This window comes from Oryctolagus cuniculus, chromosome 15 (assembly GCF_964237555.1).
Source record: "Oryctolagus cuniculus chromosome 15, mOryCun1.1, whole genome shotgun sequence".
Lineage (NCBI taxonomy): Eukaryota > Metazoa > Chordata > Mammalia > Lagomorpha > Leporidae > Oryctolagus > Oryctolagus cuniculus.
In genome coordinates this window covers 2169921-2177365 of record NC_091446.1, presented here as the reverse complement: position 1 = coordinate 2177365, position 7445 = coordinate 2169921, and the positions used below count along the sequence as shown (strand labels likewise).

Sequence of the window (7445 nt, the reverse complement as noted above, 5' to 3'; positions counted from 1 at the left end):
GCCAACCACTGTTTCCAGGAACGCACACTCAGAGACGTCTCTGTTCGAACCTGTTTCAGTATTTACTTTGACCTTTGACCTTTTTCTGTTCGAACAAGGTGCAAGCAAGCATTTTACCTGGGGGACAAGGTGGCAACTTAGTGCCAGCCACAGCACGTGCCAGGCCACGGGCACAGAGGCACAGAAACTTGGCAGAGCGGAAGCTCAGTCACTTGACTGGAAGCCAGGACCTCGGCAGCCGTGTTTTCAGGGCCAAAGGCTTGTGCCGGTGGCGGTGGTGCTGTCTATGGACAGGTGCGGCTCACTCCCGCGGGAAGGTGTGTGCCGCAGCTGCGCCCTGTGGCTGCTCTCTCATCTGACACTCAGTTCTTAGCACAGGGCCAGGCACAGGAGCTCAGCAAGTCCTTGTCGGATTAAGGAGCAGGTGATCCTGTTTTTAAACCAGCGGACCAGGGGACGTTTCAGACGCACACCAAGTCACAGCCTCCCGGAGCCTCTCACCCCCCTCCAGCGCCGCTCAGCCTTCCTGTCCCCACCACTGTCTGCCCACAGCTTGTGTAGTCCCAGTGCCCAGAGCTGGGGATGAGAGTACAACTCTCTCCAATTCCACACCCAGCCCTGGGCTCCCTTGCACCCAGTCTCGCCCACCAGCAGGGGTGGTTCCCACCCACCCTTACCAGCCCCGTGTGCACCAAGAGCTCCCCTTGGCTTCTGGACATTCTTGTCCTGGTCCGTGGTCCAGGGGGGCATCGTCCCACCTCGACCCTGCCAACCCTCCAACTCTCCCCAGCCCTGCCTGGGCCTCTGGCGCCTGCACGTCGGCTCACCTCACTTGGCACCTGTCACGGCGTCCTCCGTGGGGCACAAAGGGTATGCACCTTTCACAGAGAAGTTCCCTGAGCTGAGCCAAACCTAGAGAAGGAAACATCAGCCACACCCCCCGAACCCAGATTTTCTGTGGGTTGGCAGAGTTGCCCCCTGGGGCTGTGTCCAGCCCACTGGCCATGACTCACCCATAGGCCTCGGGCTCTGGCATCAAGTGCCCACTGCTGGGAGCACAGGCCTGCAGCCCAACCTCTCACAGTGGACCTCACGACACACTTGGGGTACGACGCCCTCCATGTCCGAGGCCCATGGCACTCTGCACAGAGGGGCAGGATGACCATTCGCTGGGAAAAGATGGCGTGATGTGTGCGCTCTGGTCCTCTGCCTGGTGGAGCTGCAGGTTATCCTTTGTTTTCCTTCCTTTTTAAAAAATATTTGCTTATTTGAAAGAGAGAGAGGAGAAGAAACAGAGTCATCCACTGGTTCCCTCCCCAAATGGCTACAGCAGCCAGAGCTGGGCTGATCTGAAGCCAGGAGCCAGGGGTGTCCTTGGGTCTCCCATGAGCGTGCAGGGTCCCAAGTTCCTGGGCCATCCTCCACTGCTTTCCCAGGCACATAAGCAGGGAGCCAGATGAGAAGTGGAGCAGCCAGGACCCAAACCAGTGCCTAGACGGGGTGCTGGCTTGGCAGGCGGCAACTTTACCCGAGATGCCACAGTGCCGGCACCTTGTCTTCCTTTCTTGAGACGTTTGAATTTCTTTTTTTTTTTTTTATTTTTTTTTATTTATTTATTTTTGACAGGCAAAGTGGACTGTGAGAGAGAGACAGAGAGAAAGGTCTTCCTTTGCCGTTGGTTTACCCTCCAATGGCTGCCACGGCCGGCGCACTGCACTGATCCGATAGCAGGAGCCAGGTGCTTCTCCTGGTCTCCCATGGGGTGCAGGGCCCAAGCACTTGGGCCATCCTCCACTGCACTCCCTGGCCACAGCAGAGAGCTGGCCTGGAAGAGGGGCAACCGGGACAGAATCCGGCGCCCCGACCGGGACTAGAACCCGGTGTGCCAGCGCCGCAAGGCGGAGGATTAGCCTAGTGAGCCGCGGCGCCGGCCGAGACGTTTGAATTTCTACAACAAGCACAGATTTCGTTTGTGATAAAGGAAAAAGATAACAGAGCTGTTTCCCTTAACTCACGAAGAGGGAAAGTAACCCAGCAGCCTCTGAGCAGTTCCGGGAGCGCCGCACCGTCTGGCCCGTTGCCGTCCCTGCCAGTCTGGGGTGACTCAGACCGGTTGCCATCCCGGTCAGTCTGGGGTGACTCAGTCCGGTTGCCATCCTGGTCAGTCTGGGATGACTCTCGGGCTGCGGGAGACCCTCCCGGGTGCAGTAAGCCAGGCCCAGGGGAAGGGCTCTCTGTTCCTCAGTGCGTACCAGACCCATTGTCAAACCTGCCCAGAGGGCTCGTGCCATGTGGCTTTGGACCTGTCCTGTTGGCCCTGGTTCCAGGAGCTTCCTGCGAAGGATCCAGGGAGGGGCAGAAGCCACCCAGAGACAGGAGCACGGGCAGGAGGGCACCATGGTGCCTGGAGGACAGGCTTCCTGCTCTACCCCCCGGGACGCGGATGTCTGTAGCTGTGGTTCCCAACCCCTGTGCACACAGACCTGCTGGTCTTGGCGAGTGTACTGGATGCAGCCAGAGGAGGCTGTGCAGAGGTCTGTGTCTCATCCGTGGGGACCAGCAGGCCACTCAGACGTGTGCTTTCACGAGGCAGAAACACGGGGGCAAGCCCGTGAACCTGCTCAAGTACGTCCAAGACCTGCACGGCAGGAGGCGGAGCCAAAGCTCCAGGACAAGGGGGGAGGGCCTGGGAGGGCAAAGAGCTGGGAGGTCATGGCCCTCCCTGCCCTCGGGTGCCTGAGCCCCGGGAGAGGCACACCCTCCCGCGTGTGCCCACCTGGCCCCTGCACCTCACACCTGCTGAGAGCTTGCCCGCTCGCGGCAACCCTCAGAGCCAGCTCTGGCCTTCAGGGTCACCCCCACACGATGCAAGTGAATGTCCCAGGTGGCAGCCCATGGCTCTGTCCTGCCTGGTCCCCCTCCGGCTCCTGCTGCAGGCACTCTCTGTGAGTGAGAGGGAAGGGGACCAGCCCCAGAATAAGCCGGGGGAGTAGGAAAGCGGCCTGGAGAGGTCTGGGAGACCCCCGCTGTTTAGGAGCCCCGAGGACCCTCCCCAGAGTTCATGCTGATGAGGAGGCTCAGGGTGAGGACAGCCTTGACTGCAAGGTCAAGGTCAGCAGCTCCCACTCTGGGGTAGGGCGGATGGAGGCTGAGTTCAAGCCCACGAGCCCATCCGTGCACACCTGTGCCATGATGAAGTCATCCGTGCACACCTGCGCCAAGATGAAGTCATCCGTGCACACCTGTGCCAGGATGAGGTCACAGCAAGTGCTTGGGGCCCCGAGGCTCCGGCGAGCGCCTGACTGGCGCCATCTGCAGCTGCCGTGGTGCCGGCCAGGACTCCTCCGGACGGGCCATGGCTCTGCACTCGGAGCCCCTCAGCTTGCGCCGTGTCCGTCTCCGTGGCTGGTCCCGACTGGATCCGTGGCCTGTAGCAAACAGAAGCGTGGATTGCCAGTGTTCCCTAGTGTCCGCGTGCTTCTCACAGACTGACCCCGGGAGCTCAGGGGAGCTCCTGCACGACTCTGGCAGCTTCCATGTCAGGGCGCCCTTGTCCTGTCCAGAAGCTCCTGCTGAGTGCGCTGACTCACCCTGGGCCCATCGTGCCTGGTGCCACTGCCCCAGCCCGCAGAGCTGAGCAGAAGCCGGTGACTTCACCCCGGGCGCCTCGGGCACGTTGGCAGAAGCACAGCCAGTGTGGGTGTGCCGTGTCCCCACGCCCAAGGTGGCCACTGTTGATCCCCTGGAAGCTGCGTGAAACGTGCAGCGTATCTGGGTGTAAGGGGCCCTGCTCCTGACTGCCCCAGAAACTCGGTGTGGGCTGGGTTATCCCCCGGGATATTATTCCCCTGGGGTTCTTTGGATCCAGAACCACCACAGGCCAGAAAAGATCTGTTCTGACCCAATGTTAGGTGGGCATCGCCAGCAACCGGGAGCCAAATAACCCAGAGTGTCCTGTTCGTATTTTTTTTTTTTTTTTTTTTTTATTTTTTGACAGGCAGAGTGGACAGTGAGAGAGAGAGAGACAGAGAGAAAGGTCTTCCTTTGCCGTTGGTTCACCCTCCAATGGCCGCCGCGGCCAGCGCGATGTGGCCGGCGCACCGCGCTGATCCGATGGCAGGAGCCAGGAGCCAGGTGCTTTTCCTGGTCTCCCATGGGGTGCAGGGCCCAAGCACCTGGGCCATCCTCCACTGCACTCCCGGGCCACAGCAGAGGGCTGGCCTGGAAGAGGGGCAACCGGGACAGAATCCGGCGCCCCGACCGGGACTAGAACCCGGTGTGCCGGCGCCGCTAGGCGGAGGATTAGCCTAGTGAGCCGCGGCGCCGGCCTCCTGTTCGTATTAACTGTCTCCCACACCTGGTACCTGACGGCCTCCAACTCCCGTGCCTTCAAGTTAGCAATACCAGCTCACCATCAGAATCCCAGAGAGAGTGCACACGGACCAGGATTGGCTTCTGCGGCCAGCCAGGAACCACGTGGGGTGGCCCCAGGAGGATGGGGCTCCTTATGGGACAGTGTCCATCCAGAGCCGGCCTGGTGAGGGGTGGCCCCCAGAGGAAAGGATGTGGGGACAGCAGATGCACCTGCCACAACTGTTCACAGGTGACTTCCCTCGAAAAGTCTCCCTCTCTGGGCCCAGTTTCTTGTCTGTAGAGTGGGAGGTCTCACCCCTGAGGTTTCTTCCGTGCTAATCATCCCTGTGCTAATAATAATAATATAATAATAACAATAATAATATAATTCTGTCATCAACTCTGGTTCGGGGTTATCTAGAGACTTTCTGGGTCCCGGCCAGACAATGTCTCCCCATGCGACCTGAGTGGGCGTGAAGGCTTCTCCTCTGGGTGGGCGTTTAAGATGGTCCAAGCCTTCTCTCACTCATCCTTCCTCTCCCTGGAAGCTGAGGTGTCCAAGGCCCAGGGAACAGCAGAGCCCCAGACTCCTGGCCACCACGTGCAGGAACCCCGCGCCCTGAGCGCGCTCTCATTGGACTGTTGTATGCATTTGGTGTCGCTTCTTAGCCACGGAAGTGTTGGAAGCGATTTCAAGAGAGAGAGAGAGAGAGAGAGAGAGAGCGAGCTTTAATGACAGTGGCTTTCTATCAGACACCACAGAAGCCAGAGGAAACTGACACAGAGTATTCAAGTGTTGAAAAAAGAGCCAACAGCTTGGAAGTTTATATCCAGCAAACGTGTCCTTCAGAAATAAGATAAATCAAGGCGTTCTCAGATGATGGACAAAGAAACAGAAGAATAAAGAAACACAGGCAGTAGGAACTTGAACATTGAAAGAGATAAATACACAATAATAACTCAAATAAATTCTAAAAATGTGTTCAAATAGCTCACAGGATGGCAGGACAAAGAAATGAGAGAAATAGAAAGCAGGAATGATAAACCAAAATGCACACACAGAAATAACAATGACGCTAAATATGATGGTCTAAATACACCAATACAGAGAGAGAGAGTTGGGACAGGCATTGTGGTTCAGTGGGTTAAGCTGGTGCTTGGAACACCTACATCCCACATCACAGTCCTCGCTACCCCGTGCTTGTAACCCAGCTTCCTGCTGATGTGCCTGGGAGGCAGCGGATGGTGGCCCAAGCACTTAGGGTCCTACTGCCCACGTGGGAGACACAGATGGAGCTCCAGGCTCTTGGCTTCAGCCCTGGTTGTTGCAGGCATTTGGAAAGTGAACCAGCAGATGCATGAAAGATTGTGTGTGTGTGTGTGTGTGTGTGTGTCTCCCTCCCTCTCTGTCACTCTGCTTTTCATTATTTATTAAATAAATAAATATTTAAGAGAGGGTGAGTGGGGGAAAGCGATGCTGGCAAAGCAGATTGAGAACATGGCTTTGGCAGGGGCTGTGTTTGGCACTGTTGTTCAGGTGCTACTCACAGCCCATACGCGAGTGCCTGGCTTTGAATCCTGCCTCTGCTGCTAAGTCCAGCGTACGCTAATGCCCACTCTGGGAGGCAGCAGGTGGGTCAGGGTCCTTCCACCCACGTAGGAGGCCGGGGATTGAGTTCCTAGCTCCCGAGTTCAGCCTTGCCAGCCATGCAGGCACTGGGGAGTGAACCAGCAGACGAAGATCTCTCTCTCTCTCTCTGCCTTTCAAATAGATACATAAATCCTTTAAAAAATATTAAAAAATTCACCTAGATGCTGTCTACCAGAAACTATTTCAAATACACATCTGTATTGTTTCAATGAAACAAACAGGTTGAAAGTAGAAGACTGGCCTGGCGCTGCGGCTCACTAGGCTAATCCTCCGCCTGTGGCGCCGGCACACCGGGTTCTAGTCCCGGTTGGGGCGCCGGATTCTGTCCCGGTTGCTCCTCTTCCAGGCCAGCTCTCTGCTGTGGCCCGGGAAGGCAGTGGAGGATGGCCCAAGGCCTTGGGTCCTGCACCCCATGGGAGACCAGGAGAGGCACCTGGCTCCTGGCTTTGGATCAGCGGGGCGCACTGGCCGCAGTGGCCATTGGAGGGTGAAAGTAGAAGACTGGAAAAATCTGTTATAGAGACACCAAGCCAAGGAAAGCAGAACCGGCTATGTTACCATCAGATAAACGAGACTTCTGAGCAAAGAAGATGACACAAAAAGGACCCGGGATGAAAATACAGGAGGAGGCAGCAGTGCCTAACAGGCTGCAAAACACACAAAGCAAAGCTGGCGCAGAGCAGACCCATCTACAGTCACAGGCGACTCCAGCGTCTCTTCCTCAACAATTGATAGAACAATTAGAAAAATCAGTGAACACACATAAGAACTCAATTATAAACGATCATTTGATCCAATTACAATCTAAGGAACATACCTACACCAATATAGATCAAATAATCTCAGCCATCAAACAGCCATTAACAGATGTAAAAGGATCAACACCATAGCATAAGTTCTGTTATCACACTGGAATCAAACTCTTTGACCTCAGAAAAGATCTTTGCATACTTGGGGACCACACCCTATTCTAAATACGCCCACAAGTCTAAGAGGCAGTCTTGGGAGTGGCACAGGGCCAGGGCAGAAGAGAAGCGGATTGAACAGAGTGAAAATGAAAAGATCACGTATTGAGGGGCCAGCACTGTGGCCTGGGAAAGCAGTAGAAGATGATCCAAGTCCTTGGGCCCCTGCACGCACATGGGAGATCCGGAAGAAGCTCCTGCCTCCTGGCTTCAGATCAGCCCAGCTCCGGCCACTGCAGCCATTTGGGGAGTGACCAGTGACCAGCAGATGGAAGACCTCTCTCTCTCTCTCTCTCTCTCTCTCTCTAACTCTGCCTTTCAAATAAATAATTTTAAAGTGTTTATTCATTTTTTTGTATTTGAAAGGCAGAGAGAGAGAGAGAGAGAGAGATCCTCCATCTGCTGGTTTACTCTCCAAGTGCCTTCAGCCGTCAGGAATGGGCCAGGCTGAAGCCAGGAGCCAGAGACTCAAGTAT

General features: G+C 56.1%; 1 protein-coding gene across 1 annotated transcript in view; it reads right to left on the bottom strand.

Moving 5' to 3' along the window:
• Nucleotides 1-1579: 1579 nt before the first annotated feature.
• The window catches only part of C15H10orf143 (chromosome 15 C10orf143 homolog), a 103539-nt gene continuing 97673 nt past the window's right edge, over nucleotides 1580-7445 (bottom strand). Inside the window, exons 5-6 of the transcript XR_011382724.1 lie at nucleotides 3243-3428; nucleotides 1580-3182 (exon numbers count right to left, since the gene is read on the bottom strand). The gene's annotated coding sequence lies outside the window, so the exon portion shown is untranslated. The remainder of the gene's footprint in view (nucleotides 3183-3242; nucleotides 3429-7445) is intronic.